The sequence below is a fragment of the Pelecanus crispus genome, chromosome 7 (assembly GCF_030463565.1).
Source record: "Pelecanus crispus isolate bPelCri1 chromosome 7, bPelCri1.pri, whole genome shotgun sequence".
In the NCBI taxonomy this organism is placed as follows: Eukaryota; Metazoa; Chordata; class Aves; order Pelecaniformes; family Pelecanidae; genus Pelecanus; species Pelecanus crispus.
Window position 1 is genome coordinate 49,522,466 of NC_134649.1, and position 24,142 is coordinate 49,546,607.

General features: G+C 42.9%; 1 protein-coding gene across 5 annotated transcripts in view; it reads left to right on the forward strand.

The window, feature by feature from the left end:
• The window catches only part of ITPR1 (inositol 1,4,5-trisphosphate receptor type 1), a 166,471-nt gene that overhangs the window by 11,895 nt on the left and 130,434 nt on the right, over positions 1-24,142 (forward strand). The window lies entirely within an intron of this gene.

The following is a 24,142-nucleotide window of genomic DNA, read 5'->3' on the forward strand; positions in this document are numbered from 1 at the left end:
TATGAACAGGATATTTAATGAAATATTATACTTAGTCACAAGAGCCCAAGGGAGTGAAATGCCTTGATGAATTGTGGGGGCGGGGTGACATTGGTGCATATCTTTTAATATAGCAAAGTTATTAAAATTTGAGGCTTGCTTAATATTTAGGGTAGCTCCACTGTTGCATTCTTCTGTGCGCTCAATCTGCTTTGCTCTGTTCCTTTTAAAAGCTCTCAGAGTCTGTTCTGTAAGCTGGGAAGACCGAGATGCTGGTGCGTCTCATCAATACTAAGTATTTCCAGAAGACCTTCAAATAAACTTCGGCGCTAGTGTTGTGCTTTTTATTAGTACAGCCTGAATGCTTTGCAGATGAAGGAGTCTTACTCATAGAGAAGGATACAAATACTGAAGCAGATGGATAAAGTCATGAAGTTTGTGGAAAAAAACCCCTGTGTGTGAGGGAAGCAGTCTCCCAGGTATTAGGTACTAGACATCCTCAGCTTTTCACCATTTGTCTGAAGTGTTGGGAAACTTAAGGGATAGATTCAGAGAGGGGCTGGTTGGTAAGGTCCGGCGTGTAAAAAATATTGCTGTTAGTCCAGAACACCTGACTTGAGAGTGCATTTATCACGCCTGAGGCTCCCTGACCTAGCCTTGGGTGAGATTTTGTCAAACTGTGGTAGTCTAAAGTCAAAGATTGTTTCTTGGCAATATGGGAACTGTGATGAATTATCACGTTTTCTTATGCACAAGTTGGTTATTTGGGTATTACTATAAGACAGATATGTAATATGCAAATTTGGGGGGTGGCTGGGTGAGCTGTCTGTTATTCACTTCTGTTTGAAATTTCTCATTCAGCTGGCACAGTGTTTCTGCCTGGCTGAACCGTATCACCCATGTAGCTTTCTGGAGTCACCAACGTGCTGAATTTTTCTCACTGTAGGTCTTGAATGGTAGCTTGCAGCTAAGGAAACTGAACTGCCTTCTCTGCAAATCTGACGTACTGGATCGTGCTAGTGAAACACAGCTTTGCTGGCAGTACCGAGACGTGAGCCTTTGTCATCCAGCTCTCCATCCCGCCTTGCCGGCTGTATCGCGCACCGATGAGCAGTGTTCCCTTACTGCTTGGTCCTTGAGAGATATCAGATGCGTGGGAAGAGGATTTAGACAAGGAGCATCTAAACGATGCTCACCAATTTGGCAGTAGCTTTTGTTGTTTCTGTCAGCCAGAGTGAGTTACTAATGAATCCTCACCTCTTCTGACAGTGCTTTGCAGTTAAGGTTCAAAGTGCCTGTAATTAGTCAAAAGCAAGTGTAAGTCACTTAGTGAATTCCCTGAGACTTCACTTTGGACTGTCCTGGGTATGTAGAAGCACAAACATTTGGTGACAAATGCAGCCGAGTTTTATTCAGAAAAACATTTTTCACCTTGAATGTGCTGACACTTGCATAGCTGAGCTGTCAAGCAGATCTTCTTGGCGCTCTTGGTTTTGCTTCTGCGACATGTAGCTTGTGATTCCTGCTAGAGCACGCAGTCACGGGAAGGTGTGATCCATACTCTTGGATCTTCCAATTCAGGTTTGGATTAGCATGTTTGTGCTTAGGGGTTCGCATTTTTCTGCCTTGTAAACCCAGCTGCCTTCCCCAGTAAACTTTAGGAAACCATACCTAGCTTTTAGTTTGGCAGAGGTTTGAATGATGTTTGCAAGTTTTGTCCCCCTTGGCGTTTTTACGTGACCACATTTGATTTGCTCTTACCCCTTGACTTGGTGTGATCATGAGGTCTGTCATTTTTCAGTGGGAGCAGATGTGCGGTGTGACGCCTGTGAGGACCTTGTGTGTGTCTGTTCTCTAGGTTCTCACTTCTCTGTTGTTTTTAGGATAGAGTGAACTTCTATGCTGCTTGTAGTAGCAGTCAGTTATGCTAAAAGCTTGATTTATTTTACTTTACCTGAAAAATAAGGCTTTATATTTTGCAAGGACTTACAGTTCAAAAATATCTTCAATTTAGGTCAATTACTTAAGAACACGAGATAAATATGCCGAGTACTTGTACTGAGGAGGTCTTACAGGTACTGTTCCAAGCGCCATGTGAAGTCATTAGTGAAAGAGGAACCCAGCCTCAACCCAGAAGTGAAATAATTTCACTTCTTATGTTCTGGGCCTGTTCTTCACTGAGGAAGAGTCCTGACTAAAGTGGTGGTATCTCCTCAGCTGTAAGCTCAGGGAATTAATGCTGTAAGTACTTCTGGTTGAGAGCAGTCAGAAGAAAAATGGTGAGGCTGCCAGCGTAGCCAGCCATAAAAATGTGCTGTTATGAAAGGCAGACCTTGCCAGTTGTCTTCAGCGAGCAGTCTGTGACACTCGCATCTTCCTCCGTTGCCACGTTGCTGCTGGAGATTGAATACCCTGTCCTTCTCACTGCAGAATTCGGATTCGTCTTTCAAGATGAAGTATAGTACTTAATGTGTCAACACCTGAGTGTGATTTCTCTTCTTCAATTATTGATGTATTAATAGCACCTCCAGCTGAGTTCTTCACACTGCTGGGTGGAGATCGAGGTGCCAGTGCTACTCTGTCAAGCTCCTTGTGATTTGGGACCTGTCTCTGTAAAAATCTCCAGTCTTTCCTGCATAACTTTAAAGTTCATGCTCCAAATGCTAGGAAACAAGTGGGTCATTAGCGAAGGTTCTTGATTCTGAGAACGGCGTTGCATTTTTTGCAATCCAGAAAGGAAATTGCTGCTTTGAGGTCAGTCTTCAAAAGCACATACTGGTTCTTTAGGAATAAACTGGAAAATATAGTTTGTTTCCTTGCTTGACAACTGACTGGCTGGGGCAGGGAGTTACAGAAATCCCAGATTAGCATTTAGGGGCCTCTAACAGATGCAGCCTCTATAAAGAAGCCTTGTGTTTCTCGCCTAGAAAAAAGTATTGTTTGTAAATGTATCTATGCTGATTTTTCTCATTTGCTTTAAAAAAAAAAAAAAAAAAAGGCATATGTAGGAGGCTGTTTCTTATGTACTGCACTTGCCTTTTAAACTCCTGACTTTGTGGTCACAGCGAAGGACAAAATGCATGCAGTGTTTGGCATCGTTTTGTGGAAGCTCGGGTGGAGGGTTTCTGCCAGCTGGTAACGGGGCCGTGCGTGCTGGTCTGGATGCAGCCTAGCAGAGATGCCGAGACGTCTGAGCTCGGTAGCTCTCTTCAGATACCGTTACCTTGCTGTGAAAGTCGCAGCGTTTAGCTTGGCATCTCTCATGCAAATGTTTCAAATGCTAGAATAGCCATTACAGATTGACTGACACTAAATGCAGTTTTCCTCAAAAATGTTGTTATAATGAACAACTTATTATTCAGACAAGTAAGAGAGTTACTTATGTGTTAGGACTAACACTTCCTTCATACCTAATTTGTGAAAATAATCAGTACTGAGTTCTCAGTGTTGGCAATTATCATCTGTTTTGATTATATAATACACCGAAGTTCAATGAAAACATAACTCCTTGTATTTTGGTTGAAGAGTCTTTCTGTAGCTCTGTCAGATTTTTTAGAATAAGAAATCACCTCTAAGCTCTACTGACAGCGGAGAAACCGTGACATTGCTAGAAAACGCTGCAACAGGATCCTCTCCTGCTTTAATTAGAACAAATTATCTCCGAGTCAGATTTTATTAAGGGTACAGAAAGCTTTGCTGTGCAAAAGCAATCTGGTAGCACTTAGACCTTGCATGTAGTGAATGTCAGCCCTTTAATTTGTCGAGGTTAAAAATTATACAAGGAAAAAATAAACACAGAACTTCTAGGCATGAGGAAGTGAGAGAGCTGGATGAGGGAGCAGCCATCCTGAAAAGGAAAAAAATCTTAGCTATATCCACAAAAATCTTTCCCCCGCCTTCAGAGCTGTGCACGCTCTCCAGCCGGCACCAGTTAACTTTAACCAAGCCCACGGGGCAGCGGTTCGGGCTGACGGTGGCCCGGCAGTCTGTAGGACCAGCTTTGGGGGCTCAGTACAAAAGGGTTGGTTTGTGATAGGGATTCCAGTCCACGCCTGCTCCTTATGCCGTAAAGCTGCGTTTTATTTTTGAAGAAACAAGAATAAATCTTAGTATTATTAGAATGTAACTGGTACCTATGTGGAAAGAGGAAAAGTTTAATCCCTTTGCTGCAAACCTCCAAGGTGAAATTGTTAGAGCCTGATGATGCTGGGATACTGAGCGTGACCAGAGCGAGAGAGGATTGAGCTGGGTTTTCAGTTGGGTGTTTTTCAAAGGACCTTCAAAAAGCAGAAGTTGCAGTACTGATCTGGCAAATGCTCTACCAGTCCAGCCTGGAAGTTTGGATTAATGGGCAGCAAAGGCTTTGGAGGAGGCTGAGGAACCGAGTGGTGGGTTTGTGGTGTCGCTGGGTCACGAATGGCACAGCACAGATGGAGATGACTTTCTCAACTACAGCGTTTTTCTGTTAATTTAACTAGGTGTTCTTGTCAAAAGCATCCAAGTGCCTTTGACTTCTCGCTTGTGTCTTAACATCAATATTAAGCAAAGGTGCTTTTTGGAGCATATACACACATGCAACTTTTTGGGGGTCGTGTTGACTTAGTTCTGTCCTTCAGAAGTGCATTTTACGTATTGATTAAAAAGCAAATAATTATCCATACCCATGTGATCACAACAAAGTGACACTAGAAGGGTGATAAGAACAAGAGTAACTCAGTCATCAGTATTTTCGGGGAAACAAATTTGTACCTTACGCAGTTGCTGTAAGAGCATTTAGCTGTGGAAACAGGATGGTGACTGCATGCCCTGCACGTGCTCCACACTGAGCAATCCATAAGGGAATAACCTTTCCCTGCTGCAAAGTACATACTCTAATTAGGAATGACAGCACCCTACGAGCTAGTGTCGTAGGGATCGGAAGGTAAAGTCTGAAGGCAGTATAGATTTTTACAGATAATTTTCGGTTATCATTGACAAGTTTTAAAATAAGCTAAGAATTTATATCTTCCCACTCCTTGTCAGGCAGATGGCCTTGGTCATGGAGAATGACAATGAGGAGAAGATCCTTCAAGTATGATCCACAAGATTGAATTGAAAATATACTTTTTTTCCATATGTTATCAGTCATGTGCTTAAAGTTTCTGTGTTTTTTGGAGCCTTGGGAGTCTTGACAGATGATAATTCTGCATTGGGATCAGAATTTGTCAGCAGAGAGCTCTTTGGAATTTAACAGCTTATTTGTCTTACAGTCTCCTTACAGGTTGTCTGGTGGATGTATGTGTATGTATATATAAAAACAAAAAGAAAAATTGCGAGAGAAGGGAGTACGCTATATATAGGGGATTTTATGTTTAAATGTAGTAGCTTTTGTGCTGAATGTCCACTAATATTTCAAATCAGCTGCTTTTAGCTTTAGTATTATGCTTGACATTTAACTTCTGATTTTTATCTGATGCAAAAATTGAGAGCGTGTTTTCCTATTTATTTGGTTTTGGTACTTAGCTGACGTTATCTTGAAAGGTCAGCAGCCATCAGCATAGCTTTTCAGTTTCACAGTCCTCGATGCTAAACAGTAGATTTGAGGACCTTGAAGGCATAAGGGTAGCAGAGAAAGCTGTAAAGGGAACAAATGCGAGTAATTAGTGCTTTGCCTCTATGAAATGTTTGATTGAGGGGAAACCCTGCAGCTGTGTTGAGGCTAAACTCATTTCAGTCAGTGTGAACTTGGCCTGAGGAATGACTTCAGACCAAGCCTGCAGTGGCAGTCAAATTTATCAAGGACCGTGAGGAAGCTGCCCTTAAAATGGGGTAGTGTTTTGGGATGAGTGTTGACTTGGGGTGCGGGAATTGAGATAGAAGCGATGGCAGCTTGGCAGTGCGTTGTTTCCGGAGGGGTACCGCGATTCCCAAGCCGGCATCCATTTAATGGGAAGCAGAAGGGCTGGGGGAGAGGGAGTAGTGCAAGGGAGGGAAGGCGGCCCTTTGCTGGCTTTCGAGAACACGGGGAGTTCGTACGGGATTCTTATTCTTCACATTGGCGAGAATAACTGAATGGTCAGAATAAAACTGGATAAAATATTTTATTCTCGTAACTTCTCCAAGAAGCCTTTACTGAAAAGAATATGAAAATACTGAAGTGTTTCATTTATCCGAAGTTCAAAAGAAAAAAAGAAACACAAACCAAAACTGTGGGGAAAACTGTAAAAGTTCATGGGGGAAAAAGATTTTGTCAGAAAAAGTGGTTCTCTTTTCAGACATTTTCCGGGGCAGAGGGGGCTTCTGTTTGCAGAAGTTTCTTTCTTTCAGCTTTCTGTGTTAAAGAAAACACACTCATAACCAATAGCTTGCGTACATTTGTGCTGTACTGAGGATCTTTGTGATCCTTTGCTGAGGTTTGTTCCTGCCCAAAATGCGGCTGTCTGATAACTGGGGAGGGATTGAGTGGAGCTGTCTGCTTCTTATGCAAAATTAATTCCCTCTTGCTGTACCCTCTCTTGCTGTACCCTTCAGGTACTCCCAGTGTTTCTATTTTCTGTTCTCTTTATTGTACCTTTTCTGTGCAGAAACTCCTGGATTTGTTTGTCCGTTCCGTGTTTTTCTAAGTATAGTGAGCCTGGTCGTTGCTTTGATGGCCCTGCTGCTACCATAGCTGTAAAGCCACAACTGGAGGTGGTTGTGGAGTTTGGAGGGGGGGGAAAAAAGACCTTGAGGTTTTAGTAAAACCTCACATTATTCCCACAAGTCCATTGCCACAGACTGTTTTGCTCGCTACGCATGCAAAGTGTTGGGAGTCCTGACTTGGAGAAGTACCTTGGAGACAGCGGGGTCCGAGATCCCGCACAGCTCCTCTGAAGAGTATGTGGTATTAGTGCAGGGGTTAAATTATGGCTAATCCAGGACTGAAGTTGGGAACTAGACATCAAAGTACTTAAACAAAAAGATAAAAGGGGAAAAAAAAAAGTGTCAGGAAAACAAGTTGCAGCCTTAGACTTATAAGCTCAGTAACTTTAAAAGAAAAACTTCTATCCTTTGGAGATTTTGAAGTGCCTGTGACTTAATGTTTCTTCCTTCAAGTGGTGGTTAAACGCTTATTTCAGAAAACCACAATGACTCAGCTACTTTGAATTTCTGTTCAGTTAGCATGTGGCTCATATTGGAAGCCCTAAGATTTTCTCCCACCTCCAAAGATGGTTTTTATTGGTGAATATTTTATTGCAAGTATCTTTTGCACTATGCTAATTTTAAACATACTTTAAATATTTAGATTTTCAAAGAAGTGTAAAGGCATAGTACCCTGATATTGGTAAGTAGAAAGGAGAACATTTGTTTATAAATGTTTTGTTATTTTGCAAATGCAAAGGTAAGTTCATCTAGATTTCCCCCCTCGCCCTGCCACATTTGAATGTGACTGCTCCAGAAACAGCGCTGTCTAATGTTTCTTGCAGTATAGGGCTGGATTATTCTGATCTCTGCTGAAGGACTGAAAACAATTTCCTTCGATATTTTTTTGGATTGAATCAGTTAACTTGAAGAAATGAACAGGTCCTCCTGCAGTGCTTTGGCCTCTTCAGATCTGTGTCCCGGTCAGCCAGCACCTTCAGAATAGTCCATGGACATCCTTGCCTGTGTCAATATGTACATCTTCTCTTTCTGGTTGTGACCTCGGATAAATTCTTCTGTGTTCCTCTGTACGGCACTGCTGTGTTCTTGAGGACAGAGCCTGCGTTGTTCTGTGCTTTATGTCCTCAAGTGCTTTGCTTGGGAATGGTAGGGGTGGCTTGGAGAGAGCTGGTTCTGGACAGAGCTTTTGAAGAATCAGTTGGGTGGCCTGGTGAGAGATGTTTCTGAATGCATCAAAGGGAATTTTTCAGCAAAACCTATATAAATATATATAAAGCAGAACTAGTAGATTGTACAGGAAGGAACTGCGTGAATCTGTCCTTCAGTATGGTAGGGCTGCGGTATATCTTTTTATCCTTATTTAGTGGACAGAAGCTTGAGGGTGGTAGGAGGAATAGATGCTAGCGACCAGGTATTTGTGATGATTAAGAAAAGTAAGGTGTTAATGGAATAACCCTTCCATAAGACACAGTGATCTACAGGACAACTTCTTTAATAGTCTGAGCTTCGTCAGGCAGCATCCTGTGTGGGTTTTCTGTGCTTACAAGTCTTTGGCACAACCAGCTGTCAGGTTGGGCTTTTTAGATTCATATGGAGCTAGTCCAACCTCTCGATTAGAATTTATGCAACTGACTGAATTGCTGAAGTGGACATCTTGCTTTGCAATGATTCTTGATTAGTAGCATCATGCTGGTGCTAGATCTGAGGACACAGAAATAATCTCTTATTCATTTTTCTCTGTATTTCCCTGTTGGTACACAGAAGTGTTGCCATGGAGGAGAGCGTGGGGTGGGAGTAGGCAGGAACCAGCTGCTTTAGGGCCACGCTGGGAGGAAGACTGGGGGAGGATAATGCATGAAGCCTGCTCTTGCAAACAGTCCTAGGAACTTTGCTGTCAGGCGTTGCGTGCGTTCGTTACGGAAGAGCTTTGAAGGCCCACAGGGAAGGGTGGCTCTTTTAAAGAGAGGAATTCACCTTTCTCTGCACTGCTGGGGAGGAAAGAGGTTACAGAGCTAACGTGCGCGGTGGACTTCATGGGCCTTAGTTTTTAGTCAAGAGTACCTTGGCAATCGTGTGCGCCTTCAAGCGTTGTTTAAACAAGTACTGCTTTTTAATGATGTGGCCCTTCAAGGATGTGCAGTGCAACTGCATTACTTTTTAAAAGTGCTTTGCACGTTGTTAATCTACCCAGCATGATAAGTTTGCTGATAATTAAGTAACACTCCTTTACCTGGAATATGCTTGTGACCTGGCCAGGTGGTTTTTTGGGTGTGTATATTAACATTTCTTTGTCTCTTCTCATGAGCTCAGGTGTTCCTACAGTTGTCGTTGGGTAGCTGTGTGCTGTTTGAGGCTAATAAGGTTTACCATAGCTTTGGAAGCTTTTTCCTGTTGGTCATATCCCCACAGAGCAGCAAATTGACAGTGCAGGACTGGATGTAATGGTGGAATTACGTGAGATACCATTATTGCAGTTGGATGACCCCTTCTCTTTCTTGTGTCCATACTGTGTTTTTGTAAATGTAACGCAGTGGTCAGTCGTGGGGATGACTGAGTACAGGTTTGATAAGAGAAGTGCTTCTCAACCACTCCCATGCATTAGGAAGTGGAAATCCTGAGTACCAAGAGATCAAGGAAGATAGCGTGATGTGATGTTCTGTCTGCATGCCTAGCATCCCTGTCCATGTTGCAATCATTTTGCCCTGGTTTTGTTACAGTTTTCCAATGATTTCTGAAAACTTTCATCATAAATCTGCTAGACCTTACAAAATGGGAGGCTGCAGGGACAATTTCTTCATCAGATTTCATTAGAATAGAGCAAAAGGGTGTTCTGTTGCCGAACTGAAGGATCCATCCTTGCTATATCATGGTGGGTATATCAGCAGTTTCAGTTTAAATATTTATAGTAAAGAAAAAAAAAAAAGATGTTTTGTATACATAACAAGCATATGGCTTAAGGCTTCTACTCAGCGGTTATTTGGTTGTATTTATTAGTAAAAGTACCACACGGGGATGTTTGACAAGAAAAACTTGTTCTCTGGAATAAGGTTGGGGTTTATGAAGTTAATTAGTATTCTACAAGCAGCTCTCGAGTGAAGGCTGAAAGCTTTCTGATTTTAGCGGTCATCTGTGTCCCCGAACGTGGGTTGTCTGACAGTGTGGGCTATCTGATGACAATTTTCAAGACATTATTGTAAAGGAGTGGAGATAATGTGTGTGAAAATTACAGTATTTGGCACTGTTGATAGTAGTGCAAGTTTGCGGATGGAATACAAAAACTCTGTTAGATCCTTACTGTGGCAGGTCGTGTGCTGTGACCTACCGTCACACTTCCAGCCTTAATACTTCCTTTTAAAAAATGGGATTATTCTGACAACATCATAGTAGTGTTTTGGCTCAGGAACTTGCTGCTGTACAGTGCACACGATTCTCCAATGCTTTCCTTGAGCAGCTCATCTGTTGCTCTTTCAATGCTGAGCCTTTGTAAGGTTTTTAACCATACTTCAAATGGCTTCACCTTGTAAAAGCCTTCAAGGCTTTTTGAATGACCAAGAGGGGAAAACTGTATAGTGGAAGCGCTCCTGTGCTGCCACATCGCAGGAGGATGCAAGGCAGTAATGACCCCTTAAGGTCTCCATTTCTATGACAGTCGAAGATCATGGAAACATAATTCACGGAATATGAGTTTGTACCAGCCAGTATGTTTTGGTTAAGTCTTATAATCCTCCTTTCTTAAAAAAGTTCTCTATTTAACTTGATGTGTAGTATCGTTAGTGCCCTGATCTTTAGGAAGAAAATAATGGATTTGTGCCTGAATATATCTAATGTGCAGTTCGTGTATTTAAATTGAAAAGTAGCAGGCTTTTTTGAATATTTTCAAAGGGCAAATAGAAGACGTGTTCGGTATCTTGAAATTCACCTTTTAAAAATCCAGAGATGCAGCGGACAAGTAAATTTAAACCACTGCTTCTACTCATTTCCTTTTCATACTGTGAGTGAGTTACTAAAATTGAAAGTCAGTCAGAAAAGTCCCAAGTGCTCATCCAGATCTAAAAGCTCAGGAAATTACAGATAATCAACTTTTCACATCTTTGGCAGTTTTTTGTTTCACATGTCCTCAGGTGTTTTGAGGGGAGTTTTTATTCTACTTGTATCAGTTATTTTTAAATAAGGTCCAGTACAGTTGGCACTTTTCATGATTAAGCCTGCAGATAGATAGCATCAGTGTCTGGGTTTCATTTGTGATCTGCTGAAATAGTCTTTATTTCTTGACTCCCAGGCAGAATCTAGTTTTTGAGCATCTCTAATATCAAGAATACTTGCGATCCATCTTTCATAACTCATGTCGTCTTTATTGTATGAGTCTCACTTGTTGGTTCAAGAGGCCGACGCACTTGTTTTTCCAAAAGCATGTGCTAAAACTGTTATGGGTAAAAATTATCCCTGGGGCCTACAGATGAGTAAAATAGTCAAGTGCTTCACTTACTACTGTGATTTTCCTCCAAAGTCATAAATCTAGAAAGCATTGTTTCAGACCTCCTGCATGGGAGAGCTGGCATGGGATGGTGCATTGAGTGCTCTTGTTGCTGTCGGTGCCAAGGGCCATTTTTTAGTGGTTGAAATCAGCAACTGGCACCATAACAGGTGAAACAATGCTGTTCCAGACGACACCGTTGATGTCGTTCCTGTTAAATTTACAGTGGAGCAGGAGAGGGCTGCAGTAATTTTTAAAACACTCCATCACGCCTGAGAAACCAGCAGGGTTACATAGAATCCTAGAATCGTTTAGGTTGGAAAAGCCCTTTAAGATCATCCAGCCCAACCATTAACCTACACTACCAAGTCCACACTAAACCAGTCAAGGGTAGACTGGACTAAACCATGTCCCCAAGTGCCACCTCTGCCCGTTTTTTTGAACACCTCCAGGGATGGAGACTCCCCCACCTCTCTGGGCAGCCTGTTCCAATGCTTGACCACCCTTTCCGTGAAGAAATTTTTCCTAATTTCCAACCTAAACCTCCCCTGGCACAGCTTGAGCCCATTTCCTCTCGTCCTATCCCTCCTCCGAAGTGTTATTTGGTCCATGGGACCGAGTTTGAGTGGGGCTGCCTTGACGGTGAGTTGCCATTTCAGGCTGTCCTGGCATCCCCCCACCGAATGATTTCATCTGCCTGCACCATTGCTCCATTTTACTCTGCAGACCAACAGTTGCAAATTGGTATTACCAAATCTATTGGATATAATAGGTTTTTTTTTTAAAGTTGCTTCTACTGTTTCTGAATGCTAAGATCTTGTGCAGAAAAGGAAAATCAATCTGAAACCTGATTAAATTAATCTGAAACCTGAAATCCTGAAAATCAGGGCATAAACCTGACGTAGGTCTGGAAGTAGAGGCTGGACCACCCAGCACAAGCAACCAGGAAACAGTTTTAATATGATTATGATAGAAATAATAATTTTAAAAAAGACAGTGATTGAGATAAATGAAGGAAGAGAAAGGACAGGAGCAGGCAATGTTAAAAGGGGACTTCAGTGCATTTTTCTGAACTGCCAAGGTTATTGCTGCTTTGAGGCTACTGACAAAGGTGGTATTTGTGATCCGAGGAGACTGTCTTTGCTGACTCTGTGCGAATATGTGTAGGATATGTTCAGACAGTGATGCAGCTGGTGTTGTTTAATAGCTCTCACCAGCCCATCCATCACTTCTGAATCCAGCTTTCTTCCGCACTGATTGATATGTTATCATTATGTCAATAAGGCAGCTTGAAAGATGGCTTAAAACACTGAAAGTACGTATTGTTCTTTACGGAAAAGGAAATTTTTAAAATGGATGTAGCACTAAGTGGTTTGAATACATGTATTTTTCTCTAGACTTTTCAGAAGCAGGTACAGGTAGGGATGTAAGTTGTGGTGGCAGTGGTCAGGCGCCTTCTTGGTGCTTCCCTTGGCAATGCAAATGCCTTGATGCGTTGTTGGTACCATCCCAGGGCTTCATTACCGCTCCATCGCAAGGATCAATTAAAGGCTGGGAAAACGCATTCTGATTTAAAGCACAACAGTTTCACTGTTAAGGAAAAAAAATTATCAGTGCTGTGCTGATAGCTAGGTAAAGGTCCAATCCTCACTCTTTTCCCCCCTCCCATTTTTCAGCTGATTATGCATTGCTGTGAAGGCCTCCCAGCTGTGACTGTCAAATGCCACGCTAATGTACAGATCTGCTCATCTTTTTGCAGCTGGCAGGAGAGGGGACTGAAATGAATGGCTCTGTTGATTCACGCACACTGTGAGAAGGCACCAATTAATAGGCTTTGAAATTCAGTGACTGGTAAATATTGAGTTCGTGAAAATAAATCGGCTTCAGAGGCAAGCAGCATTCAGGATTGAACGCACAGGTGGATACGCCTTTTGCTTGGCTTTGGTAGAGCGCTGGTGTGACCGCTGCAGAGACGGAGTGCAAATTTAGAAAGCAAGTATTGTATTGTATGAAAAAAAGTATTGCAGAAGTGGAGCACCTGAGAGCACGGGGCCGGGGAGCTCCTGCTTTGGCTGGTGCAGCTCTTGTGACAGAGGGATAGGAGGGCTTGAGGTCAGGAAGGCTCGAGGTCCCTCGCTTGCATGGTCTTGCTGTGGTATCAGCATAATGGATTTTTTTGGTTCCTCTTGTCTCAAGGGCTTTGGGGAAACAAGACAGGCGTTGTCATGTGAAATTAGAGCACCTAAACCCAAAGTTCTTCGTCTGCTTAACAATTGGACAAGAAGTTAAAGAAATTAAACCGATGGTTTCTCTTACAGGTATGTTCTAACTCCTTGATTTATTGTATGAAGTTTTGGTGTTCCTGTCGCAGGCTTTTACAATCTATTCTCCAGGGACATAATCAGTTGTGATAAGCCGAGGAGTCCTAGAAGCTGCCGTGTCCATTGGAAAATAGACACCAAGTTAACACAGAGTGTTTACTTCTGCAAAGGGCTTACACTTGGAGCCTGTCTGAAACAGCCCGTAGAGGTGGATGATAGCGTGTTCTACTTTTTTCTGGAAGATAATGAAGTAGTAGAGCAGGCTAAAATAAATCAAATTACATCTGTGTGTTGAAAAGAAAAAAACCCAACTCGGTTTCTTTTGAAGTTGAAAAATGAGCAGTATTCTCTTTAGCAACATCACTGTTGTGCTTGTCCTCATCTAATAGCAGATTGGCAGCTTTGTACAGCAGGGTGAACTGTGTGTCAATCCAGGATACACAGTGCATTTTTAGGATTTGGATTTTTGGTTTTGCGTGCTCACTGCACTCAGATGCCAAGCACTACAGGTGATAAGTGCCCCATCAGCATCTGTTTCCAGACATAAGCTATGGTAATTCTGTTGCCTATTTAGAATGACAGCATTGCATTGCATTAAAAAAAAAAAAAAACCAAACCTACCAAACTGCAGTAAGAATGTGCTGTCGGCTCCTGCGGGCTGGGATAAATGCCTTCAGGCCTCTGCTGGCAGGCTCTGCTTCCGCTCATGGTCGCTGAACATTTGTTCTTCCCATTTGCAATCCGGTCTAGTGAAGCTGGCTTATTCACATTTCTATTATCCAGCTGTCTGGATTTTTTAATACAGGATGGCTTTGCTGCTTTGGCTTCCAGCTCTCACTTGCCTTATTTGGTAAAGTAGTGCTCTTAAGCTGTTCCTGGAAGGGGCTGTTTTACTAGTTTAGGGACTATTTTCCACTTTCATTTTTGATCTCTAAAGCTATAGATTGTGTTTCAGCAGCGGTGCTGGCATAGCTTAGCTCTTCAGTGCTGTCAAATGGGAATATTTTGCTTTTTAGAAGTGCTTGAAGTGTTTTATTCTCTGCTGTAACACACTGGTATGCTGCTGCAGACAGTTTGAGCAGAGGCAATATATGGCAGCACTTGTGTTTACAGCATATATATACCTTGTCAGCATAATTTACTTTTTAAAATGACAGCCAGAGTGCGATCTTCAGTGCTAAGACTACGTTATGGAGGACTCAGCCACATTTTAATTAGCTGCATGATTTGTTGGCATCTTCTGTGCTCCGTTCCTGAGAAGGGGAGTGGCGTACAGTGACGGAGTGAACTTGCACAGATTGAGTAGCATCGTTTGATAGGCTTCAGCAAGAGCATCTCTGGTCCCCTGCCAAAAGGATGGTGACTGTTTAAAGTAGAGAGAGGGAGAGGGCCTCAGTAAGTGAGGTGAAAGACTCAAGCCAAGTCTAGGGTAAGAAAGCAAGGAATGAAGCTTTCAGACTCGGAAACCAGATGTGCAGACTGGTGTTTTACCCTGTTTGCCTGGGAGTGCAGCACAGTTCAGCAGCATGACTCCACTCTGTTCAACTCCAGGGTGGTGCTTCCTATAATTAAGGCACGTCTGGGTATTTTTGCGTTTATCTTTGCTTTGCTAAGCTCTTCAGATAGTGCCGCTGAAGTTCATCTATAGCCAATTTACTGCAAGTCTGAACATCCGTGTGGCAGCACGCGCCTTGTGGATGCTGTCTGCTGCTGCCGGTGTAGCACTGGGCAGCCGCGTTTTTCCCAGCTGGCTGTCCTCTGCAAGCTCCGCAGAGAAGGCGACGACTTGGGAATTCACTCAGAATTACCTTAAATTGAAGAAACGATCTGAAAAACGGCGTTGCCGTTCAGTGGGGGCATATGTCAAAGGCTGCACTTAGGTGACTGCACCCAGGGAGGAGGAGGAAGGGCACACGCGGCAGTGCGGTAGGAAAGGATCCGGGGATTGCAGGAATCACGGTTTGAATAGGAGTCATTGATGCTGTGCTGTTACAAAAAGTGCAATTGCTGCTTTGGAATATATAAGAAGAAACATTGCCAAAAGACATAGTAATTTTTTTTTTTTTTTCCAGTTTTACTTCCTGGCAGAGCCTCAAGTGAAGTATCTTGTTTAGTACTGCACCTCATACTTCCAGAGAGATAGGAGCCAACCAGAGAAAATCCAGAGGAGGGTAATGGTCAGGAACAAGACCGATGAATCTTGCATCTTGGTAGCTGTGGGGCAGAGGGGCCTGCAAATACTGCTGGGAGCGGGAGAAGTTCTGTTCTGCATGTCCACGTGGAGAGGGAAAGAAGGAACGGGCTTGAATTGTAAAAATAAATAGGTTAGATGCAGAAACAGTGGAGTGCTGGAATAGATGGCTTCAGGAGCGGAGTAGGCATAGTTAGTTAATTCTGCCTTTGGGAGGGAGGGCTGAGCTAAGCAAGCTCTCTAAGGGTCTGCCAGTCCTGGGAACCTGGGCTATCGGCAGTTCTGCAGAGGGCAGCGGGGCCAGAGTTTGGGAAGACGGCGCTCGGTGCAGAACGACAGACACAAATACGCATTTCAGGCGAGGGACCCCAAGCACTTCATTGCCGTAAGAAAAATTAAAGCACTGAATTCAGTTTTATTATTTCTTCAGTTCTTCCAACCTAGACTTCAATAATATTATCAAATATTTATTTAACTTCCCTATGTTTTTTTTTTTTTGGCGATGTGGGTTTACTTTAAGCCAAATGCATTTAAAAGCTGAAAATCGAGTTACTTTATTGAAAAATTTGCCTTTTGTTTTGCGTGATGCCGTGGCGGCTCGTTTCTTATGACATGTGCGCAAAATATTTTTAAATAGAAACAACTTTTATTACGCTGTGCAGTCACGTCAGCTCTGTCTAATAGCACAACCGTATTTTTTCCATGCTGCTCGACACTGACGCTTTCAGAGGGTGTTTGAAACTTGATCTTTCTTGTTCTTCCTGTGCTCGGACTGTCCGAGCCCTTCCCCGCTGCCTGCCCCCGCTTCCGGACCCATTTTGAGCAGGAACTTTATTCCGGAAAAGCAGGAACAAGTGAAGAAGCAAATGTGAGAATGAAATCCAAGGGGTGAGCAGTCAGAATAAAATGAAATGTGGCCAGCAGATGAATACGCTTTGATTTACTGCTGGCGTAGAATGGTACCAACGTACACTGAAAAGACCGGAAGATGTTGAGGACGAACGTCCCAGGGTTCATGTTCTGAGACTCGTGTTTTAGTGCCTTGCGGGAGATTTATCATGGAAACTGTTAAAAGGGACATAGTGGATGGCTTCCCGAGTTAAGGACACAGCTCTCAAGGCTGGGACAAAGGCTAAAGCCAGGACAGTTTACTTAAAAATGCTTCTGCACTTCTTACGCACATTAGTTTGCTGAATTTCTTTCATATAAAGTATGAATGCTTCTCCTTGTAGTGTGTAAAACTTGATTTTCAGTACTTGTGGGAGAGAGGGGGGTGGCTTTTTGACTTCCCTCTTAGCCAGGTTTGCCTCCAGTCCCAGATTTCTCTTCATGCCGGTCCAGAGACGGAGATGAGCTAAGACAGTAAAAATGTTCGCTGAAACCAACAGCTTTCTGGAGGTCCTGGGTTAGCTCAAAATAATGTATGCAGTTGTGAACTCTTGAGGTTGGTTTTTTTTTTTTTTTTTTCTTCTTTTCTGCTCTCTTCGACATTAAGAGGTTTTTTCCTGGCGTGTATTTGTTACTAGCCAGGAGCCATTGTGATGCCTTGACTTTTTCTAAAGGTTCTTGAGCTTATTCTTAGCTAAAATTAAGTACCTTCTCTTGGTCCAAATTACCCTTTGTGTCCATAAATAAGACCTGTTCCTTAGTGCTTTCAGGGTTACCTGGCATGTTCCCTCTTTGTCCCTAACAGTTTTCTCTGAGGAAACTCGGTGTGGTGTTGTCTTCATGTATCTCTCGTAGCCCGGTGTCTTGCCCATCCAGGGACATGTTATCCATCGCGGTGCCATGTCTCGGCGACAAGGAGGTGCCAGTTTTCTTGCCTTCTTTAACCTGACGCCCTAATGTCAAATGGGCTATGTTTTAAATGCATCAGTGGTGGTGTCTTCTTTCTACTTGTGTTGCTGTCCCTTCTGGTGTTTCCACAGAGCATCTTCACTCAGCGTTGCTCGTACCAGAGGCTGAAAAACGAATCTGGTCTTTCCTGCAAATGTTTCCCTTTGGAACTGCCTGTATATCCAGTGTCTAAATATTTCTCTCTTTTTCGAGTAGCAGTTTTCTTTTTGAAGGAGACCGAAGAGGTTACATGCAGAAATAAAACAAACACTGGTATATTCTGAACTCTTTGGTACCTAAGATGTTTACTTAAAGGTGTGTTTCTCGTGTTAGTCTTTTGGTAGTTTTTTGGGCACTTTGCTACTGTTGTGGTCTTGAGGGCTTTGGAGGGTGTTTGCTTGTAGTGTTGTGAGCTCTGTCTGTGCTTTGGCTCTGAATTTACCCCGAGAACGCGGCAGTGTGTCCGGAGCCTCACCAGACAACGTGCCCTGCAGGTGAGGAGCGATGTGTTTGCTCTTCCTTGTTAGAATAAAGTCATCTTGCTCACTTTTTGCTGAAGGACAGCCTTATCCCACAGTAAATTTCAGTATGTCTAAAATACCGTTTGTTACTGTAAAGTTACTAACAACGTTGTGTGGAGTCATACGCTAATTTGTTATGTGTTCAAAAAAACATTGCTTTTTAATTACTCTTCCATTAATGAATACTGTTGATTTAGTAGGCATTGCTATTCAGTGTCCAGCTCTCAGGTATGTAATTTTTCACTCTCTGAAATCGCTGTTGCAGTCTTCTCCCTTTGTTTGGCTTGATGCATGAGCTCTAAGTTAATAGCAATTACATTATTTCCTATGTTGCTACAACTTGAAAAAACAAAGTAGCGAATTCCTTTGGTAGAACTCTGCATAAATGAGTACAATGGCAAGAGGGTGATTACCCTCATGTCTGGCAGATATGAAGTGAGGGTGGTTATGTTAACATAAAAATTAAAGTATATTTAGATCATAAATCATGCAGGCTCTCCATTTAAATGTTGGTTGCAAGGGTGATTTTCCTCCTTTATTCTGCTTTAAAAAGAAAAGCATTGAAAGCCCTTGAAACGGGCAAGATGCAACAGCATGCAGAAGGGAGGAAGCAGGCTTCACAGCAGCAGCAACCTCTAATCTATTTTGTCACGTAATTAGTTCAGCGTTTGAATCCTGAACGACTGGGTTGCTCTGTAGTGACGTGCGATAGCGACAAGATCTTTGGGCTTGGAATATAAATGCCCTTCTCACCTGCGCTGAAATTTTTCCCGCTTGTGGCATGGCAGAACTGTTGGCAACATGAGATTTGACTTCAGTCGTCGTCTTCCACTGGGCTGAATGTTGTAGAGTTCAGGTTTGTTTTCTTGCTTGTTTTGCTGGAGCTGCGGATGGAGCGGGCTCCGCCGGGACAGCAGGTCAAGTCGTTAGTGCATCCAGACAAAATACGTATTTTGGAAAGAGTTGCTGTGCTCCCAGCAAAGCTTGTTCACTGCAAATTGAAAATGAAAGGATGTCTTCTCATCACAAAGACAGTAATTTCAGTAGGTTCAGGTTCGGTTTTTTTTTTTTTCTCTCCCACTTTATGGAAATGCAGGAATGATTAATAATCAACACATTTCTGTAGCTGCTTTTGTTCTATATACTTTGAACCTCTTAGGCTGTCATCTATTCATTTTAAAGCTCAGAAGGAACAAGTATAGAAATAGATGATGTAGTAGTCCAGGGGCTTCTGAGGAGGTGAAACTTGCCTGTGATTGAATATATGCTTTTTGTATTATTCTGTATGCCTCCTGCGTGAAAATATTGCACTTGAACACAAAAGAGGTCTTCATTTTGTCTTTAAATAAATAATCTCTTCATCCTGTGGAGCGTTACCATCCTTGTGAGTGTGTTAAAGCTGTGCAACTTTCATAAATATAAAGTCGAGAACTTCTGTTTGCAATATTTCCATCATTGCCAGCTATGTTACTTCTTCTTCATCTTTGCTGCTATTTTTTACATTTAAAATAAAAATAAAAAATACTATCCTTATATTTATCCTCTACTGTGAGCAGGCTTTGGCCTTGGGGAAATATCAGGAATCTAAGTATAGAAAAGTCTGAAGAGAAACTGCTAAATTTCAACAGGGAATTGCTAATTTTCTTTTAATTTTAGTATTGCTGCGCAAAAAGGAGTTTGGTTTTTTCCAAGTAACGAAGAAACAGCTGTGTTGGTGTTAAATATTCAGTGAGTTTTGTGAGTGACTTATTTAAATATCTTCATCCGTATAGATTTCCCTCATCTGAAAGTACTCTGAAGTATGACTTTTGAGAGGGGGGAATAATTTTTCTTGACTCTTGCCTTTCTCCAGTTGGCATTTTGTGAAGTCTGGGTCTGTGTTTAAAAAAAAAAAAAAAAGAAATAATGACGCACCTTTTTGTTGCCAACAAAATATTTGATGCCTGCTTTCTCTAACTGCAGAAGGTTCGGCGAAGACTTTCTACTAAAGGCTTAAAATAGCCAGGGGAGATTTGGAAAAAATGATGAGTGGTGTATTACACAACCAGCCTGGCTGAAGCTGAAAGTACTTCCAGATCATTTAGAAACGAGCACACTGGAGAATGGCAGGGTGAGACAAATTGCGTCCCGCGACTCAAAAGGGATCCGAGCCGATCCCTGAAAGTAGGGAAGCTGGGAAGGTTCAATGGTGGCTGGTGCCCAGCTGCCGCCCAGCAAAGGCACCGTGGAGAGCTTTGGGTGCCGGCACTGTCGCTTTAGCAACTTTCGGAGCTGTCTTCATACGCCGAGGGTAGAACTGACATAGTAACATCACTCAATGCCCCAGGTGGTGGGGAAACCTTCCGAAGGGAAGGCTGGAATTGCGTAGGTACGTTTGAGTTACGTATTCCTAGGCAGCTTGTGCTGAAAGAGGGTGACTGTATCTTGGGTGGGCTCCGAAATACTCCACTCGCTTCTCCAAATCATTCCAGCCTCTCTGAAGTTAGTGGGTATTTGCAATTTTGGACAAGTCTTGCATTATATTTTGTAATAATCTCATTAACACGCTACGTAAATGCTGCTTAAATTCCCATGCAGCAGATTCCATTTAAAAAAAAAAAAAGAAAGAAAAAAAAAAAATCGGTCTGGTCAGGTTTTCCCTTTTGGTACAACAACAAAAATTGTGCATACCAGATTGAATTGAACCCGACAGGTAAAACAGGACGGGGTTAGCCGGCAAGCCAGCTCTCATGGGGCAGCACCGAAAGGGGGCTTGCTGATGTTGTGATAGGTGAAACAGTGATGGTCCGTTTCTTGAAACTGGGAGCCCAGATGCCGTTGCCCCTTCAGAGGGACTGACCACGCGGCAGTTTTCACTTGCCCAGCAGCAGCGTACCTGCCCCCATGCAGCGCAGCTCTTGTTCGCTATGGGGTGGAGTGAGAAGCACTGCAGAGGCTCCAGGCTGCCTGAAAGTTTCCATTATGGGATGCTTTTCCAGCCTGATGTTTTTAAGTTTTGCTGTTTGGGCTGTTTTGGTTTTTTTGTTTTTGGGTTTTTTTTTTATTTGGCCAGGTACTTTTCCCAGATGTGTTTTTAAAGACAGGTCTGAGTTCCCAAAAAGTGATTGGCAAAATACTGTGCTGATGGCAAAGGACAAACACCCAGCCTTTTCTTTGTAAAGTTCTGGTTCCTCGTGCTTTGGGGAGTGTAAGGAGCCTTGGATGTTGGAGTTAGGAAACCTTGGGAGATGAGGAGTGTCTGGGCAAAATATAATCCCTCCTCAACTATTAGGTGGAGACCCGTACATTGCTGTCACGGGGGGAAAAGAGAAGGGAGGGATTAATCAGTTGTTGGGAGCCGAATAAATTAATTGGGATGGAAGTAGAGAATCTGACTGGCTGGGCTTGGACTGGCAGGAAAGGCTGGAATTTTGGAGACTCTGACTGGGTAGGAAAGAAGCAAGGTCTAGTACAGGAGAAGGGAATGGAAAAGGAAGAAGAGAAAATTAAAAGCATGGGGTAGAAGAACTGCAGCTGGTGTAATGTAGCTGGCAAGTTTCTCTCTCTGTTGAAAACCCCAGAATACTTCAGAACACAGAATTTTCTAGTGTCTCCAGTATCCTTGATCTTGATTATTCTCTGTGATGCTGGTACATGCAGAGGATAACCAAACATGACTGAAAATATTTTTCTGAGCTTCAGGTGGCAGAGACCCATGCGGGGATCTAAATGTCCAAAGAGAGCATTCATGTATCCCGTGGTGCAATTCCGGTCTTACTCAGTCCACTTTATTAGATGCACAGCAATTGCTGATGAAAGAACATGATTTAGCTTGGAAACATTGAAATGCACATGTAACACGTGTCCGTATAACCTTCATCCATCATCCTTGTGCATGTGCACGATGGGGTAGCGTACAATCACACAGTCACTTTTGCCTGCAGGACCTTTGTTCGGTGTTCGGGCTGCGTGATGTGTCATCGTTTCATCAGCAGCTACGCAGTGTTTTATTTTTATACTTACTCGGTGTGCAGTTCTGCCATTTTTCACTGTGTATCATGAAGATCTGAAAAGAAAATGCATTCCTTCATGGTTAATATTCAACAAAGAGTGTATAATAAGTTGTAATTACTTTGCAGTAATAGCTTTATCACCTTTCCTGTGTGGCTAACGCTGCTTGAATCCATGATCAGAGCAGATAGCTGATTGTTTCAGCTGCTTTGGCTTCATTTTGGATCTCTCAGAAATAGAACTAGCTTCCGTAGTGTAGCGTCTGACAAGCAGTTGGTTTATCTTACACAGTCATCGCTACTGTGGGTTGCAGATTGCTGACCGTGATGGTACTCAGCTAGCACATCCTTGCATGTTAATTTTTGTAAACATATTAAGACTATGGAATCTGGAGATCTAAAAGTCTTCTGGTCATAAAGTTCAGTTTGACCCATGGCGAAATACATTTGGTACTAAACAGCCTCTGGTGGTCATATTAAGGTGAATAAGGCTAAGTTTAACTCCTCAACCACTGAAGAAATAGGTTTCATAGAACAAATACTAGGAAAAAAAAATGTTGTGTACTTTTCACTGTTTGTTTTAGAACTGTAGCTTTGTAACTAGGAAGAAAACCTAAGAAAAACACATTATGTCTTCCGTTCTCACGTTGGGCAAACACTTGCAGACCTTGCCTGTGCTAGAGAAGAGAGGGGGCTGCTTGCAGTTAACAATTTAGAACTTAAGCCTAACTTGACAACTTTCTTGACTGAAAAGGGTGGAAAAAAGTACACTTGCACTGTGACTAAATCTAGCATACAATTAATTCTTCTATGCAGTTCTGTGTGTTAATTGCTGTCATTGTGTGAACTGATGGTTTAAGCAAAAATAGAAAATTTTATAACTGGTGTGTTGCTTACAGTGCATAGTCTTAGCTTAAAGTGCCAGCCCGCAGTGGCTTTTTGAATCTATTCTGTGCTGTCAATCTCTGTGAATCATCTTTATGTAAATGAAAAATACGTTGAAGAGAGCAAGCCTGGAAAGTGTGCTTTGCCCTTCGTTTTCCACTCTTCGTGTTTGTTCAGAAGCTATAAGCTGGTAGTGTCAAAGCGGAGGTATTTCTGGATAGATGCAATTAAATCTCTTTCCACGTGCCCACAGCTCTGTCCTTCCCCGGTGCGTGTCGCTCCATTAAAGATCCCCAGTGCCGTACCAGCCTCTACGGGATCTGTTGCTGGTGTACTGGGCCGCCAGCTAAGCAGGCTGCAGGAGTTGCTGTGGTGGTTTGGGGCAAGCTGGGCAGCCCCTCTGGCAGCCGGCGGCTCACCGAGACGAAACGATCTGCCGCTGGTGCGTCACCCCGGTAGAAGGGGGTTAGTTTGGAGGACAGACCTTTGCCCTTCTCTGAAGGGTGTTGATGCTGCCTGGTGCGCTCTGACGGTGCTTTGAGGATGGTTTAGGCAGGCAGAGCGACGTGAAACGGGTCTTCTCGTTAAGGCAGGCGTGAAGAGAGTGAAGGTGTCCATCTCCAATGACATTCCAAGGTAAAATTATCAAGGTCTGTCTCTAGCGGGGCTCAGCCCCTTCGGCGACTTTACCCTCTGGCAGAACTGAAATAACTTGCCCTCTGCGTGGGGTTTTTCCCGTTTTGGTTGACGTGCATCCCGTGTGTCTATTAGCGAGGTAGCCCATAAGCAGCTGTGCTTTTCAGACGGTGAAGATCAAAGCCCCAGGTAGCTCTCTCCTCAGCTTGCCGCTTCCCAAATTGCAGAATTTGGGAATAAGAGTACACCAGGAGCCTTGAGAAATACCATGTGACTCAGAAGCCTGAAGTCTTACATCCACGCCATGGCCAAAGAGGCTCTGGGAACAGCCTTCTGGCTTTTTTGGCACTTTGTTTGAACTTCTGAGCCTCTACTTTAGGCACTGCCTTTGAATAGCTTATTTTTTTGCGTGTTCAGTTGCTTAGCAACAGAGAAGAGGAAAAACAGTAAACGCAGCTAATTTGGTTTTATTACTGATAAGTTAACATCTCTTTAATATGAAAATGTATTTTTAATAAGACTAATGAGCTGTAATTCCTGGCTTTTGCCAGGCAGAATGTTAAATAAACAGTGTCGATGGACTGGGTAAGGAACCCGACACCCCAAGGGGTTTACTGTTACCTGGAAATATGCTTTGAATGTCTGTGCTTGTGCGTGCTATTGTTTGGGGGTATTTTATGCTGCTGCTA